Here is an 18511-nt window from a genome sequence, read left to right as displayed (position 1 = left end):
ATCCTGCCTCCACTGGATGGGAAGAATCACACTAAACCACCATAGACTTTGTGAAGCAGGTCAGAAATTATAGGAAAATAGCCACTTAAAAACTTCAAGTTTTAAATGTGCTCAAGTGAAATTTAAATAGTTCATATCTGGTGAGCACTCCAAATAGGAAGCTGAAAAGAAAGCAATCCCATTCATGAAGCCATTGTGTTGCCTACACAATGCCAACAATATCCTTGCTTTAACCAATTTTCTTCTTGTATTTATTTGTCATTTTGGCATGTGTGACATGCACAAAAATACATATAAACATACAGAACGATCCCTTCTTTGTCAAAATTCTCCATCATGGATCATTCGCAAGCCAAGACAATTCTTGTTCATTCACTTTTTTCAACAATCTTTTACTGAACTCTTGTTAAACACTAGACTGTTCTGGTTCTTGGGGACACATGTTTGAATAATTTCTCATGATACTTAGCCTTTAATATAGGGGAAACAATAAAAAAGTAGAAAATAGCAACTGGTGATAAATGCGAAATGATGAAAATAATCCAAATGATGTCCTATGGAGCACCTGGGGGCTATTTTTGAAGGAGCAATCAAAGAAGTCTCCAAAGGAGAGATGTAAAATGAGGGCTTCATGATAAGAAGGAGCATGCTTTGTGAGCATCTGGGCTTACCAGGTAGAGAGAACAGCTAGTGCAAACACCCTGTGGTGGGAACAGGTTTGACATGTACAAGGAATAGGAAGAAGGCAAGTGTAACATGAGCACAGTGGTTAAGGCAGATGGTAAAGGATGAAATATAAAGAAAGTTAGGAAGTTTCCAGGTAAGGCAGGGTCTTTGTAGGCCAGGTGACGAGATCAGATTGTACTTTAAAGGCTACAGGAATCCATCGAAGGGTTTTAAGCAGGAGCGTGATCTGATTAGTATTTTTACAAGATTACTTTGGCCTCTGTGTGGAGAACAGAATATAGGGGCAAGAGTAAAAGCAGGAAGGCAAAGAAGAGGCTACTGCAGCAGTTTTATCTGAGAGATGATAAAATTTGGAGTAAAGTGATAGCAATGGCAATAGAAAGAAAGAAAAACATCACAACACTTCTGAGGTAGTACTGATATTCTATCTTACAACCCACTGCCTCTCCACTCTTCGGAAAACCCACACATGCAGCACGGATTCATTTGTCCTGTCATTTGACAACAGTTCACTGCACAGCTGCTATGTGCTAAATGCAGAGCAAGGTAGTAAGGACACACTGAAGGTTAAACGTCACCTCAGTTTCCAACAAATCATTTTGCTTAGTCATCAAGACCAAACCACCTCATCCTAAGAAACCAGTTCAGAATGAGATACTATTTTATACTAGAGTCTCACATAGAGAAAGCATGAGAACAACACTGAGGATTAAAACTTACAGCCAAGAGAATTCTATTCATTAGTTTAATTTTTCTGCTTACAGAATACACTTATTCCATAGAATTCTGTCTGCTGATTTCATCTCATTCATATTCTCTCATCCACCTTCAAGGCCAGTGAGACCACCAGCTAGGAGAGCTTCCCCAGGCCCGTGCTGGGAGAAGAATTGTTCCCATTTTCAGTTCACTTGACTTACTCTGCTGGCAAGGTTGAATGAGACACTCCAATACCTTGTTTTGTAGGCTGGAATCTTAGTATATGTACCACCACCTCGCTCTTTTCAGTACTTAACCTCTATTCTGCGGAGTTAATACTGCAATTCTATGTTGTATTTGTACATTCTAAATGAGAATCGTGATGTTCCGCAAACAAAACCAGACAATGCTAGCCTTAGGATTTTTGTTTTTTTTAATTCCAAGTTAGGTACAATTTAAAGACATTCCGGGATATGACGAAAAATGGTCTCAAATTTCTTTATCAGTTCTTTGAAGAATTAGTAATGGCCAATTCTTTTCCATTTTATGAGCTAAACCTTTGCTATTAGACTTTCCTTTCATGTATTTTACCATAAAGTCCTTTCCATTACTTTGTACTTTCATCATTATAATATGATTCATTCTTGACTCACAATGATCCAACTTGCTGTGATTCACGTGGGCAAAATTCTGGAAATGATAGCCATGTTATTTACTTACAGCACTTAGTGAAGAGAGCAAGCCAAGTGCCCCACCTGGCCAGGGTGTAGCTCCCCTATCCCCTGACATGACCACCTTGGTCCAGGCCTGCCCAGGACAGGCCCCAGCCAAGGAGTCCTCATGCTTCCTGGGGCCACTCTGAGAACCCATTGGATAAATGTATGTCATTGGTTCTTTTCTTAATTCTCTATTTGATTGATAAACACGTTAGAGAATGTTATTTATAATTCGTCATCTACAGAAATGTGGTTGGAACATTTTATACTGGGTGATGTAAAAGTGTATCACTGACGGTTGATTAAATACTACATTTGTGGCCAGTTCTGTTAAAAAATTAGGCTCTAGGTTCTTGGTCAGGAAAGTAGCCCATGATTACTGTGAGTCCCAACTGTATTCAACTAGGAGAATAACTGAAAGTCATAATGTGAAACATGATGAAATATTAACACAACAAATTCAAAATAATTTAGTTCTGAATAAGATAATATTTTATACTAAAGACTTATATAGAAAAAGCTTTAAAAGTATATGGGGTTACAAATTTTAGCAGACACAATTCTATTAGTTAATTTAATTTTTTACTACACATTTGAAAAAGACCACTGTCATTAAGTTTTAATAGTGAAACTCCATGGTCCAGCTTTTGGAATGGGAACAGAGTCTGAAATTCATTGCCCTGTTATAATATTGTTTATAGGCACAAATCAGATTTAGCTAGATTGTTCATACTCAGGAGTTGTTACCATGCCATAATGCTGAAAATTACATGTAATAAAATGCCTTTAACAAGGAAGTTCCACACTGAGGTAAAGGCTTTTGAAGGAATCAGCTTTACTAGGTACGTCGTGCTTCATCTTAAGGAATTTCAAACATATTTGAGGAGATGGATTCAATGTTCTCAGTGGTCCCTTTTAGCCCTGAAATCTTGTGATTTCGTGTTGAATGGTTAAGGTTACTGGATAACCTTGTAATCTGAAACATGTTTCACATTTTGATATGCCCATGGTGCAAGAGCCGTGTGTTTGCAATTCCATTTCCATAAGCAGCCTGAGGGTTGGTGTCGGACTCGTTGGAAAAGTGTCTCCAGAAAATCTCTTAAAGCCTGAAAATAAAAGCAGCTTAGGGAAGCAGTGAGTGGAAGAAATTTATATACTAGAAGCCTAAGAAAGCCTTTCAGAAAGGTCTTTTTAATCTTTTGACAATTGCAAAGCAAGAAGGCCGCTAGTGGAGGAAGAAACAGCCTTTTCAAAGACTCCCTTTTCCAGCCAAGAGGATAAGGAAATTTATGTCACGGATCAAAAACATTTGCAGAAAATTTACTTGGAAATTTCTAGACTGTAAAACTGGTATTTTAAAATGTAACTGTAGTAACAGATATTTTATAATCACGTGAACTAATTGTTCTCAACATGTTTGTAAGCAGAAGCCCTGCCAGGCCTGATTTCACATCTACTGGGACCCTTAATTACTGCTGTGGAAAGAATGTGAGTGTTGGCATCTAGGAGATTTAATTTTGGGTTTGGGAGCTCTGCCACTTAACTGGCTATGCAAAATGCTAGTTTGGGCATGTTACTTAAGTTTTCTATGGCTTTCCCTACTGTAAACTGGAGATAATAATAGCTATCTCACAGTTGAGGACTAAAAAAATCCTGTGAGAAAATACCTACCACTACGATCACTATGTTTTCTTTCTTTTCCCTCTACCCCCTCATTGTTCTCTTCTACCAACAGCAACATTTGTAAGTAAACACAGGTCACTAGGGTCCTCCAAAAGAATCTGAACTCTTACCATTCTTTTCACAGTTTTGTTTATTCCTTCAATAGGTGACACTTAGTACCACATCTAACAAAAGAAAATTAAGCTAGTAAAATTCTGAATTAATGATATGTTTTATATGCAAGCCATTATACTCCATCTCCATTCTTCATAATCTTTCAAGACGTGGTCATGGTGGAACACTTGCTTATCTTTCTTCCAAGAAATTCAGCACTCTTTATCTCTTTTAAATTCTGTATAACATTCCTAAGAGGTGAATTTATAGGTAAAATGGCTGGCTAAAGGAAGAAACACTGAAGAGGTGCAAAGTTGGTTTCCTGTGTGCACTGCTTCTCCTTACTGGGTCCACGTCCACACGCTGGTATAGCTCCCTTCTTTCCCTGCAGGGGCCACGGCCTCATGCTCTGTTGCTTTCAACCAGACCTGTTACACCATCACCTTTTCCTGAGGTGCATGCAGTGCAGAATAAAAAGCTTTGTCTCCACTACCATGATTTCAGACATTCACGAAATGGCCATCTGGGGAGTGAAGGAGGGAGAGAGGATTTGAGGAAAGCAGATTCAGTGCCTCCCTCCTCTGCCCAAGCTCAAGCCTGTTTCTGTGGCAAGGATTTCTATTCACCTGCCGCATGCAGGGCCCGCCATCTCACCTTTTCACATTGCAAAATGGCACCTCGGAGTGGGGCGGCATCTTCATTTCCATCAGCGCTCTGCACAGGCCCATTAATTCTTAACACATCTACTTCAGATGACAAATCCCGCCCTCCATCATTTTCCAACTGTCCTTTAAAAGGGATTGGTGCTAGACCTACCTTGAACTTTGGTTATGAGGAAAATAAAAACTTCTGATTTCAAATGTATATTTGATTTTCCTTGAAATGTAATTTCAATTTGATAAATTTACTATGTAGCTCTTCATTTATATTGCTTTGATATTTTCCACACGGAATAAAAATATATATAATATGTAACATAATGTGGATAGATTCATATAGAATGAGCACACTCTTTACCTTTGTCCCCTCAGTGCACACATAAAAGTGAATATTTGTAATCTGACATAGTGCCGGATTTAATGAGTGAGAGCAGACCCGTGCCTGACACACGCCATTTTCTTTGTAATGTCAATCATTTTTTGCCTTTATTTATAAAGTTAGGTTAATGTTTGCAATTAATGAGCAATTGAAGTGTTTCACTTAAAAACCAAAAGACTGTGGAAGTAAATGAATTAAATACTATGCAACCTATTCAGGTTTCTGAATGATTTATGATTGATATATAAATAGTGTCAGAACATTTTAGTTTAAATCTAAAAGAAGTGTATTCCTATGATTAATGCATTGAAATAAGAAAAGTGTTTTGTTGGCCATGCCTCATTACGTTAATTACATATATAAAACATGAATCGCGAGAAAAAATTATTTTACATGTGATCAGGAAGAACAATGTATCAAAGGAGATGACATTTGAAATATTATTTTGGAGTTCCTGAGAGGCACATCTTAAATTTATTATTATCATTATTATTATTATTATTTAGTTATGAACATTTCAGCTATGGTATACCATATTATCACCTAAAATATATTAGTCAGCTGTTCCTACATATGTTAGTAAAACACCTTTGTATTCACGTACATTAGGATGCCAAATAAGAACAGTATTGGGCAGTTTGTCTCAGTAATAATTATTACAACATTCTTATTATTTCCTTTGTGGAATTTTAAAACTCCTTGTAATCATTTCAAAGTACCAAGTCTATGCATCTGAGTTGATTTGCATGCTGGATACAATTTATTTCTAACAGAGACTATCCTGTAATAAACATATTTCATGACACAAGTTTACATTTTCAGAAGAAATGGGGCTGATGTTTTATAAGCCCTGAAATAAAAGTTGAATCCCTTAACTCTGGAATTTTCAATATAAATTCCACTGGGTTCAGACTCTTGCTAGAAGCAGTTATAGAAAACTCATTTCCTTGGTCACTTCCCAACTCGCACCCCACCCCGCCTTTGCAATAGTTCAAATTTAACTCTCTGGGCATATTGAGAATTAACCACGGGGCTCTGTCACAGCACACCTGGTTACTACAGATGAAGAAGGAGAGCTGCTCTCTGGCCCACTCTGCCTCTCAGTACCAAGCACCACGTAGTTTTCCACCCCTTTCACCAATAAAATCGCCTTTGATCTTCACGATAACCTGGCAAAGACGGCAGCAGGATTATTGTCTCTGCGAACAAATGAATGAATGAACCAAGGGTCATTTACAGCTCGTGAATGGCAGAGAGCGTTAAATCAGGAACAAAGACCCTCGGCGTGATTATATCGGCGTATGCATTTTCCTACATTCCAGGTTGTCACTTCAGTTATTAATTACGAGACTGTTGAAATTCTCCAATTCCCACACTTAGATCTGTTGCTTATTTGCTCTTCCTAAGACTGTAGAGATGGAGATTTAATCAAAAGACCTTAAGAGGAGTGCCTTGTCAGAGCACAAACATTTTGAAATCCCAATGAAAATGCAGTTTAATGCATCCAGTTAAATTGCCTGAGAGGAAATAGTGAATACAGCTTTCTTAAAGCCTTTCCCCTCAGGCCATTAACTAAGAAACTGGTCACTAACTGCTGGTAACAACCCATTTTGGAGGGATTATTGCTATTATTGGCATTCTGTGGTTTATGGCAACATTTTGTTAAAGACGTTAGAAACGATAGCGCAACTGGACTTGGTACTTCAGAGAAATCAGTCCTTTCCCTTGTGGTTAATGGCCGTTTTTTCATTCCAGTCTAAATGTACCGAGGCTGAACTGAGCCACCAGGTTTATTATCTACCACATTTCTTGTTGCTCTAAGAAATATGCTTTACACCGGAGTCAGCATTCAAATCAATGGAGCAAAAATATAACATTTATTGTTAGTTAAATTGAATCATGCTGAAAAGGCTGAATGAATGCTTGACAAACTGGATGTTAGAAATCATTTCACTTGCCACGAGCACTTTCTGGCTGACACACAGCCACATGCCATTCCCTTCCTGTGATTAATTGTTAGCTGGAACAGGCATATACGCGTTGCCAAATGGAGAATAATAACCAAAGTTGTATTATTGATTTCCCATAACTCGATGTGAACCTATACACCTAGAGAGGGGCCTGCCCTGGGTGGCTTACAGCTGCCTGCTGATAATTCTATGCTCTGATAATTCCGTTTACTAAAAACAGAATTAGAAAGGAGACAGCCTCATGAAGGGCAGGTAAACATCACACAATGAAACTAAAGTTCTTGAGAGTTTCAAAAAATATTTCTTTTGTTCACTTCACATGGCAGAAGCAAGCCAGGACCCTGACAGGTTAAAAGTATAAGGTGTATTTCGGAGACTGAATGCAGATTACAAATATGTTATTTGCATGGGAGACATGTTTTTTCGCGTTTTTGGGGTCCGTTTTTCCTCCCATCTTTTAATTACAAAAAAAAAAAAGGAAGATCAGAACATATCATTAGCTCTGCTTCTTAGTGAACTTGACTTTTCTCAAAAAATTTACATCTTTCTCTCATTTTCTGTTAAGGTTTCTTCCCCTGTTTTCTCACCTAAAGAATTATAATGAGGTAGAGTGAATGAGATCTATGGGGAGTGCAGTGGACCCAGAGACTAAAGGTAAAAGGATGATTGATGGTATGAAATTACCATAAAAGTACAATCAGGATCAGATTTTAAAATGAATTTTTAAGCAGCCTAAGAGATACTCTTTGATTTGCAGTCTGGTGGAATGGATAATGTCTCATTCAGTGGATAAAGTTTCTCACTGTGTGACTTGAGCTTTTTCTGATCTTTCTGACTGGGAGTAAAACGGAACCAAAGCCTAAAGTGGTTTTTAATGCAGAAAATATCAAACACAATATTCTTAATGTCAAAACCCGGGCATAGCAGGTGAGGAAAGAAAAATAAATAGAAGAATATTACTGTTAGTATTATTGTATTAGGCTTTCCTCTCACTGACAAGTGGGGTTAAAACACATATTTTTTAAAGAGCAAGCTTGTTTACATACTGAAAAAAAAATTAATGTTTAGGCTGGTGTCAGATTTTAATTTTTCTTAGGTGTGTAAAATGCTCCAACTGAAACGTGAAAGCAAAATGCTTTTCATGGGCTGTATGTTTTCCCATTTGATTTTTAAAAATTTAAATGCACTTCTTATTTTAGAATAATTTTAGATTCACAGAAAAGTTACAAAGATATTACAGAAAGTTTCTCTATACCCCTCATCCAGTTGCTCCCATCATTAATATCTTACATTTCTATGAGGGTTACCAGCTTTAGCTGATAAACTAAAGGACACCCAGTTAAGTTCAAATTTCACATAAACAACGAATAGGTTTTTAGTATACATAGGTCCCATGGCAACCCTAATTGCTACTGGACACTTGTCACAACCAAGGAACCAATAACGGTTAACTAAATTCTACACTTTATTCAGATTTCCTTAGTTTCTTTTAATGTCTCTTTTCTGTTCTAGGATCCCATTCAGGATACCACATTACATTTAGTCATCATGCCTCCGTTGTCCCTGTGGTCTGTGACAGTGCCTCGGACTTCTCATTTGTTCTTAAATACAATCAAAATCAAAATAAGCTAAAATATTAATTGATCATCTAATAGTGTTAATAAACACGATGTATGTATTTAGAATCCCTTTTTTATTAATGAATTTCAAAAAGTGTTTACCTTATGAGTCATTTTGATGATCTGTATATCCAACGCTCTCTACCTAAGATTATAAAACAATAATAAATCCTAATTATAAATCATGAATGTTCATTTTTAACATTAGGAAAAAATAACTAGGAGCACTTTTGACAAGTAGGACTTGTAAACATGTCCAGGCTCATCGTCAGATTGAAAATATTGTGTTCTATTGAATATTAGAGTTATCGTGGTCCTTGAATATAAAAATAATTCTAAAAACTTTCAAATCATGTGCTTTTATTTTACTCAGTTTAAACTTTCATTTCATCAGTCTTTTCCACAGAATATGCCTCTTCTGAGAAGAGATCCTTAAAAGATGTTGACTCATTTTGTTGTAAACTTTGTTCATAGCCATTAGTACAAACAAAGGTTCATTTTTATTGTGATTTTTTCAGAATTTTTCCAAGAAGGTTAAAATAAAAGCAAAAAAGAGGGATGTGGTGTTAATCAACCTAGTAGAAAATATTTGAAGTCTGCAGGTTTATAATTTAGGTGGATCTTCATTAAGTTAAAACCCCCCGATTTAAAACCCTTAAACATTATGGGAATCTTTAACATTTGAGACAGTTGCTTCTTGTGACAGTTTCCATTTCTTCCCCCCTGCTGACAGTTCCTATAATGACTTTAATCATAGAGTCTGGAAACGGAACCAGCTATTGAATAGCAACAAACTCAATGGTCAATGTCTATGTCACTTTTCTGGGAGCAGGACTTTCTGAGCATCAAGGAGCTAATGCTCAGAGCCTCCTGGAAAAGTGCTAAATGCATTAACTCTCTGTCAATCACATCTGTAACACGCGGGCCAAATTATTACTATTTGGCTCAAGACATTCCATTGAAACTTATTTGTGTGGTATTCGTATCTGTGTACCATATATCACTAATGATGATTGTTTATGGAAAGGTGCCTGTCCAATTATTTTTGAAGAAACACAAGAATGCAGAATGACTGGAAGCATCAGGTTTTTGCCAAAGAATGCCTCAGGTAAGAGAAGAATGGCTAGAGGCTATAAGGAATCACAAGAGACAAGTCAGAGTCGTAAATTGGGAAACTGACATATCTCATCTAATATACTTGCTAACTAGGCCTTTAAAAACCTTGACATTTAACTAAGTTTGTGGAAAAGTTATGGGTTTTTGTCCTTTTCTATTGGCTCTAACTGATTAATCCAGGGAATTAAGGTGTTGATCATTGTTACCAATATTACTAGATAACGGAGGCAGCTGTTTAGAGAGCAGGTAAGCATCTCGCGTCGGAGGAGCAGCTGTTTACGCAGGCTGTGCCTGTTTCAAAGTCAAGTCAGTCAAAAATGATACTTCAAGTTATTTACCCTTTTGGTACTTCGGGGCTTGAAATGGCATGAAAGGAGCCTTTCATTCAGCAGAGGCATTTAAATAAAGCTTTCCAAAGACTGATGTGTTTGGAAAGGGGTGGGCTCTTTACTGAAATAAACAAGTTTCTGGGGATTTTAAGAAAATCGGAAAGAAATGAAAACTCTCCAGTGAATGTCGTCTCCTTCAATATCTGATTTTGACCAAATTTGTATTATTTAAGGGCATAGCAATAGCTCATGGCAAGATCATCTTTGGCTTTATATGTTAATGTTCCTGAAGTACATTTAACTTTACCATAGATATTTTTTTTAACTCCAGAAACATTAGGAAACAAAAAAAAAGACGTATCATTTATAATCAGAAGGCAGCATGGTTTTCTGAAAAGGCAGAAAGAGAAAGTGCTGTTCACAAAGCATATAGTAAAATAGTTGAGCTTTTTATTCAACATTTTATTAAACGTGTGTTAAAAGGAACTTCATTAAACTGAAATGCTTCAAAAAGAAGTGTTAGGATTTGCCTTTATTAAACACTAGTCACCAAAATCAAACCAAAATCCTACCCTCCTTTTTTTCTTTATAATTTCCAGGCTCACATTTTCAACTTATTTATATGAAGTGGATGATAAAGACATTCAGAGACACTTTAGAAGAGGTTGAGATAAGACTACCTAACAATTAACGTGTGGGAATTACTACTTTGAAACCCTCAGAAACTATTTCAACTCCCTTTTCAAGTTATTAAAAATCATATGTGTGTTTCCTTTTTCACCATTTATCTATGAACTATGGAGATTCATCTCTTTTTAAATTCTTTAATAAAAATAAAAAGACTTGGTTGCTTGCTTCTAGAATTACCATTGACAATTTGTAGCACTTATAAATTTATTGGTCAGATGAAAAATAGTTCAAGGTGTATATTTTAAAGGACGTTATCGAATTATTTATGCCAGTTCCTTCTTTTTTGGTTTATTCTTGTCAACAATATATCAAGCCAATATTCATTTAGCAATTTGTATGAACTTAGCAGAACATTAGATTCTTTGGAGAAACCATCAAAGAAGTTTAAGATATGGTCCTTACCTTCAAGAGTTCTAATTTTATGTGGAAGACCAGTCCAACACATACAGAAATATAAACCATAGGAGAACAATGTAAGATGATATGAAGTGATTAATAAAGACCTTTGGTAATAAATAATAAAATGCCACATTGTGTGGTTTAATAAAAATAAAAGACGCCTATAGCTATAGAGAGAAGGAAGATCTCTGTGGATGGAAGAGTGAGGGAAGGCCTTTGTGAAGACCCTGAGGTCGAGGGATGAGGGCCGTGTTGTCCGTGATAGTTTGCCTTATTTGGTGATTAGTCTGTGGGTGTAGATCTGAAGACAAATGCTTACACATCTGAAGAGACCATTCCAAAGCTAGAAAACAAATTAGACACAGTAGTAGCTAATGAATTGGCTAAGGAGTTCATAAGGGTAGTACATTATCCTTGACAAAGAGGGTGCATTGGTTGAGGGGGCGCGGAGCACGCAGGATGCCCTCTGTGGAGGAGTGTCTGTCACGTTAAGCAAGCTGTTTAAACTTTCTAAACCAGGGTTTCCCTATCTTATCTGGGTTTCCTCACATGGACTAAATAATAGTTCCAATCTCATCCATTTTTTGTGCATAGTAAATGACAAAAAACCACACCAATAATGCCTATTCCATAGGGCTATGGTGAGAATTCAATGGGATAATACGCACAAAACATGGTGGAGGTTGGGAGCAGAGACTGGAAGTTGTCTGGGAAGGTATGACAGCTGGTCTTAGCCTCATGTTTGTAAGGGCCTGAGCTGGGAATGCAGAAGCTGAATTGGGGCGGTTCTGTGTACATCTCGTATGTGAGGTGAGTCAACAGGCAGTAATTCTGTTCTGATGTTGGTTTGTTGTATGTTTATGCGTTGCCTTTCACGGAGGTCTTAGGGAAAGGCTCTGTGGATATAGATAAGGGTGTTCTTCAACCTGGGGTGGAAAATGAGAGCTCAAGGATTAGGTTTTAGATAATATGGAATAACTGTTCCTCTGTTTAGAACTGGAGAAAAAAGAAGTTTGGACTCAGAGTACAAGATACATTTGCAAGGAAGTCTCATTGCCAGAATTTTACATTGGCCTCTGCAATATGCTGGAAGAAAGAAGCTAGAAAAATCAGTATATTTTAGAGGCCTGGGTCTCAAAAGGGGCCTCAGAGAACTTTGAGCCCAAGGACTCAGAGCAATCATATCTAATAGCTAATTTTAAGTCCTTTGTGTCTTATTTCATTCTGTTTCCTAAAACCATCATAAGAGTCTTGTTAAAACATCAAAGCTCAATCTTCCCTATCACAGTAGGGAAATGAGGGAGGCATCGGAGCCAACACTTGAGGCGAAGCCGTGCTAGGGAGAATTGCAGCTGCTGCTTGGGTGCAGCAAGTCTTGGGTGGGAAGAGGAGACCTGCAGAAAAGCCCAAGATTGTCCCAAAGCCACACCAACATGGCATAGATAGCCAGGGTTGGGGATGGGAAGAATTTCAAAGGGTTCCAAGAAATTCATGGAAAGGACACTGGTAAAGATGCTGGACATCCAATAGTGACAATGGATGGAGACCCAGGTTATTGTGGTTTGAGTATTAACGGGAGGTGTGATCTTGCAACTTGCTGATGTATGGAGTATCTGGGTTACATAGGATTTTTGTGAGGTTGAAATGAGATAACATCTGGCTTTTAATAGGCGCACAATTAATGTCTGTTGTAGTTGACGTTATTGTTATGGGCTATTGGATGTCATGTTAGGAGATTATGTAAGGGTATTGGGACAGAAGGTCATATAAGAATTCTCATTAAGCAAGTCCTGTAGATAGCCAGACTTTTGGTCTAATCAAGTATTAGACCAAATGGTACCACTGTGTGCACAGCCAGACTAAGGCATGACTAGAAGGCCATTTTCCACTTGTCACTTTCCCCAATAAGGACAAGGTTGCAGGAAGCCAGAAGTATAATTTTATAAAAAATGAAAAATCACAAATAATTCAACAAAGCTCTTTCAGAAGGCCATGAATCTGTGGGAGCAGCTACAAGCCTCAAATGACAAGTGCATTGAGGCAGTGGCAGCTCTGTGGGAGTTTGTCCATTTGTTTTTCATAAGATTACTGGAGTCCCCATTGAGCTGAGGTGTGGTCTAATAAACTTCTCCATAATTTGATGGTTTTATTCTTCTATGCATCTTTTAGGCTCAAAGAGGGAGGTAGCCATTTGACAAAAACACAGGCCCCAGTGAAACATGTTTTGGGAACCATCTTCTGTGTCTAGAGACATCTCCCTTTAAGACACACAATTGTCCTACATCCCTGGCACTGTGGTGGAGAGTGGGCTTGGACCTGGCAGGAGACCTGGGCAGTACTGGTGACAGAAATCTTGTATAAAGCAGAAGGCAGAATTGATTTAGGGAGCTAAATAGAGGTCTAGCCAGTAGAACCCAAGATACAGGAGGAAGAATGGCAGAAGATGAGATACAGCACCAGCATCTCAACATGTTACACACACTTACTAGTCTTACTAGCAGGAAGCAGCAGGTAGCAGCGTCCCCAAACAACATGGTGGCCTCAGGTCAGCTGAGGAACTGGACTAGCTGGGCCAGAGTATATGAAGCAGTCTGATAATACTAACAACTAGCGTTTATCAAGAAATATTTATGTACAGGTTCCATTTAAAGTTATTAAATGAATTAACCCATTTAGCCTCATAACAATTGTATTTAGTAGGTAATGTCACTATCTCAGCATACTTCAGCCTCAGGGCCTTTGCACTCATAGTTTTCTCTGATAGGAACACCAGTTACGTACCTAGCCCACTTCTCACTTTATTCAGACCTCTGGTAAAATGTCATCTCCTCAGAGAACACTATTTTAATTACTCCAACTAAAATACTCCACATCACTCTTTATTCTCTTACCATGCTTCATTTTCATTTTTCTGCATAGCTCTTATCTCTTTGATGTTATATTTTTATTTGTGCATTGTCTATTTCCCCTCTAGAACTTAAGTTCCACGGTGGCATGGGACTTATCTAGTTTGTTTACAGCTGTATCCTTAGGCCCCAAAATAGCACTCTTCCCAGAGAAGTAGCACAATAAATAATTGTTGAATAATGAAGTTTCAATTTACAAAGAAGAATCTGAATTGCAGGGATTTTAAGCAAATTGCTCAAGGTCTCAGAGTCACACATGCAGAATGCGACTTGGAATCCAAGAAGTGTGGCTCCAAGACCCCAGCTCTTGACTTCTGCTCTATATTGCCTTGTGAGTACTTCATTACATCACTTCTGTCCTGAGACAGAAACAGATCTGCTGCGAGCAGGACTTCAGCCTACAGAACATTGCTCTCTATGAACAAGGACTGGAAAGGGTGGACGCCCACATCTGGCCTTCTTGGCTCTCTCTTCCAGCCTGGACCTCCACACATACTGCTGGGAGGCCCTGGGGCTCCTGGCTGAAGGGTAGCTGCCTTCTATTTCTCTCACTCTCCTGCAGAGCATGAGAGCCGGAAGTGAGACTAAGTCCAGCTGGAAACCAAGATATCAGAGATACACTTTTTGATGGAGAAAGGATGGCAGGGTCTCTATTTGCCAGTAAATTTCTGAGCACCAGGCTGTGGTCTTGGAGAGCTCTGGCTAAAATGCTTAGACTCCAGTCCTACTGGAAATACTCAGATCACCCACTGTGGAGGGCACTACTGAGCCTCAGGACACAGCTGGCCACTTGATCTCAGCTGAAGGCAAGGCGCCATCTTCATATTTAGCTGACTCTCTAGAGAAGCAGGAGTCTGAAGGCCTGTGATTTCAAGCTCTGAGTGTGTCAGAGGTCTAAAGTTTCCAGAAGAAATATCTCACGCAGTTACACCGTCAGTTAAGTAATCCTGGCATGCCCAGCCACTATCACAGATATTGGAGGGATAAGAAAGAGACGTAGAGACTGATGTTCAAACAACCCTTCCATTAGGTGGATACCCAGTGGGCTAAGGCCTAGGGCTTGGATAAGGCACAAACACGGGGCAGGGCAACTCTGCAGATTATGGTTTGTGGTAGTTCAAGAAAGGAGTCAAAGCCGAGACCTAAATTTAAAACCAGGTGGACAGCAGTGTCTGGACAAGAAGTATAACTGAGATCAAACAACAGAAGAGAAGCTGGTATTTTAGGCCAGAGCAAGAACATTCAGAACACAGGGCAAGAACTAAAGACATTCCTGAGCTATGTGGTGCCGCCACTATCCCTTTCATAGCACACTGTTGGCCTTGATGGAGAGAGAGGCAGAGTCAGCTTAGGTAACACTTAAGTTACAGAGAATGGGCTCCAATAAACTTAGGAGAAAAAGAGAAAGTCAAATGAGTATCTATTTTCATATTCCAAAAGCTCAAAATACTTTGCAGATTCTACACTTCATGGATCACTACTTCATTTCATTAATTCAACAATTATTTATTCAGAGCCGACTGTGCTAAATGCGGCAGTAATTTTTGGCTGAGGTGAACCGACCAAGCCACAGTGATTTTTTTCAGTGTTTCTTATGTAATTCTTTCAAAGAGAAAAACTAGCTTGTCAAATACCCACACCCATATCATCCTGTCCTATGAAGATATGTTTCTTCTAATACTAAAAATTTTTAAAATAGAGAATGAGGCTTTTGCTTTGCTAGAAACTCATCAAAAAAAGTTTGAAAAGTTACTGTGAAACTGACTTTTTTATACTGAAGAGGCAACAATTTTTACTCAGATGTTGCCTGCAAGCTTATCAGTCCAGTAGAGAGTTACCAATGTGAATATTTCCAAAAAGACCACTACTCCAATGACACTCAAAGCCCTCTTCAGGTTTATAGGCTGGTTTGCCTGAAAATTTTTTTTACCTTATTTTGTGTTGTTCCCATTTTGAATCTTTTGTTGTAACTGCTCTGAAGGGCCGTGGATCAGAACACTCTAATAAACGGTGATTCTCCATCAATTACATATCAACATAACTTCATACTCAAAGGACAGCATCTTTCAAATCAAAGAAGACAGTGCTAATTACTCCCATTGGGGATGACTAGTAGTAGACTTACGCATGTTTATTGAACGCCTACCTAGGCCTATAGGTAAGAATGTAGGTTAAAGAACACAACTTGAAGTTTCAGTGGTGACAGTCCTTCCAGGTTATTTGTCCCAGGAAACTTAACTAAAAAGGATTAGGCATTTGAATCAAGTGTAGAGAACATATGGAGGCCAAAGCTAGAAAAAATTTTAAAATGACAAAAATTAATAATAACAATAAAAATAGAGGCCAAGAGAGCAATTGGGAGCCTACCTCTGACTCATTTAGAAAGGTTCAAAAGTGGCCAGAGGTATCTGGTAGACCAAGAAGAGCAAGGCTGATCTCACCAACGTGTGCCACCAGCAAGGATTTTTTAGATATTCAACGAAGAGTCACACATACTTAGGCAATTAATTGAACATGTGAATATTGATTATGGTAAATATGTGGGAATTCTTCCCTTAGCACTTTTCAGCTAGTATAGTTCACAAGTATACTAATATTATCAAGAGTGGTTTGAAAGAATATGCTTATTTTTTAAAATAAACTTTTGATTAAGGCTATTACATGTGTTAAAACTTCATGTTTTATAACATAGCAAAGTTTACTTTGTACTCTCCCTGCCTCCTGTCTCCATAAAGTTATTGCATTAAATTATTCTCACTTGATTGAATGTCTCAGTGCAAGTTACAAATTCTATTGAAAATCACACTACAGTCTAATCCACTAATTTTAAGGACCCTTAATATCCTCATTTACCATTGAAACAAGGATCTCATAAAGAAGCTAAATGGATTTCCAAAAATGTTAGATGATAGTATTGACAAAATCAAGTATAAAAATCCTTTCATCTTCACTTCCAAACCATGAGCATTGACTGCAATGACAATGAACATTCTAACACCCGCAATAAACATTTTTTATTTTGACCTTGGGCAGAGGTCATAGGTCCTAAAGTCTTTTTGATGGACTGAGAAAATCACTGGTATCACAAGATCTGTGTTTTTTCAGTATACCAACCAACCAACCAGCTAAAAATAACTTGTCTCTCAGAGATATCCTTTGAAAGAACTTGGCCACATGTTGGATTGTTAATAATGAAGCAGAAGTGTTTGATAAGCAAGGAACATGATTACAGGAAGGAGAAAGAAATTGAGGAACACATTAGCGACAATTAATTTTTTTTTTCATATTGCAATAATGGGAAATACCATCTAGGTTCCTGCTGAACAGAGTCAGTCCAGGAAAAGCAAAACAGAGGATTACGAGGTTGAATAAAACTAATGAAAATAGACGTTGTTGCTTCAGGCCAAGTTCTCTCCTCTTAGATCTGTATAAAGAGCCACCTATGCATTGCCAGGTGAGATGTCTTTCAATAATAAGGCTCCAGGCTGGCCCAGCCCTTTTTCTTGCAGCCCTGTGTTCTATGACTGACCAAGGCAGGCTGTGTGATCCTTCCAGCTTCAGAGCTCCCTCTGTGGAATGTATGTTCCCAGCCCTCCCACTGCATGCTGCTCCCTCCTGCTAGGCAGTCTGAGCTCCTCAGGGAGCCTCTACCCTCACACATCTGCCAAGAACCATCATTTCTTGAAAGAGTCCATTTCCCTTGGAAAGATCTGAATCTCCTACATTCCTTCTTAGTCCTTAGAGTTACTAAATCCTTACAGAAACGCAATTATTTCCTGTCCCAGAAACACGTAGCCACAAGCAATTTGTTTTCTCCTCACTTAGTTTGTGCTGTTGCTGAGCTTCAAACCCTGTTGTTTAATTTCCATGTATGTATTGTACACCAGGCCTGTGTTAAGTCCTTTACAGTCATGACATAATTTAACCTTATTTTAAGCTTACGGAAACCCTTCTAACTAGGTTTTATTATCCCCATTTAACAGATGAGAAATATGAGGCCCAAAATAAATGATGTAATTTGCCTAAAGTCACAGAGCTCAGATATAGCGCATTGATCCAAGAAATCAGATTCCAAAGACTATGTTGTTACTGTCTAAATTATATTACTTTCATCAGCCAGATCTGTAGATGGGATGAATTGACCTTAATTTTCTTCAAAATGTTCATCATTGACATTATATAACTCTTCCACTTAGGGCCATGTGATCTTGAACAAATAGGTACTTAACCTATTTTTGCCTCATCTGTAAGATGGGAATTATGATAGTTCCTACCTTAAAAGAGGGTTGTGAGAATTAAGGGAATTAACATATGGAAGAGAATAAGAGCCATGCTTGGCCAATTGTAAGCATTATATGTGTTAATTATCACCATTAGTAGTGTGGTAATCATAACTAATAATAGTAGTAATAGCAGTAGTGGTACATTTATTTGTTTGGGGGCTTAGTATCTGCCTCCTACACTAGAATGCAAATTCTTTAAGGACAGAAACTTTGTTTGTTCATGATTGCATTCTTATTGTCAAAAACAATGCCTAATGCAAAGTAAAGCCTAATAATTATTTGTTGC

General features: G+C 38.1%; 1 long non-coding RNA gene across 5 annotated transcripts in view; it reads right to left on the bottom strand.

The window, feature by feature from the left end:
* Nucleotides 1-3894: 3894 nt before the first annotated feature.
* The window catches only part of LOC139082066 (uncharacterized), a 217722-nt gene continuing 203105 nt past the window's right edge, over nt 3895-18511 (bottom strand). For 3 of the 5 annotated variants that reach the window (XR_011537770.1, XR_011537769.1, XR_011537771.1), the window contains 3 exons: nt 15873-16005; nt 8605-8647; nt 3895-4398 (listed from right to left, as the gene is read on the bottom strand). This is a non-coding gene — a long non-coding RNA (uncharacterized lncRNA). Of the gene's footprint in view, nt 4399-5962; nt 6113-8604; nt 8648-15872; nt 16006-18511 lie in introns of all 5 variants that reach the window. The other 2 variants (XR_011537772.1, XR_011537773.1) reach the window with 2 other exon arrangements.

The sequence above is a fragment of the Equus przewalskii genome, chromosome 2, assembly GCF_037783145.1.
Source record: "Equus przewalskii isolate Varuska chromosome 2, EquPr2, whole genome shotgun sequence".
In the NCBI taxonomy this organism is placed as follows: domain Eukaryota; kingdom Metazoa; phylum Chordata; class Mammalia; order Perissodactyla; family Equidae; genus Equus; species Equus przewalskii.
The sequence above is the reverse complement of the archived record's forward strand: the minus strand, read 5'-3'. Positions and strand labels throughout refer to the sequence as shown.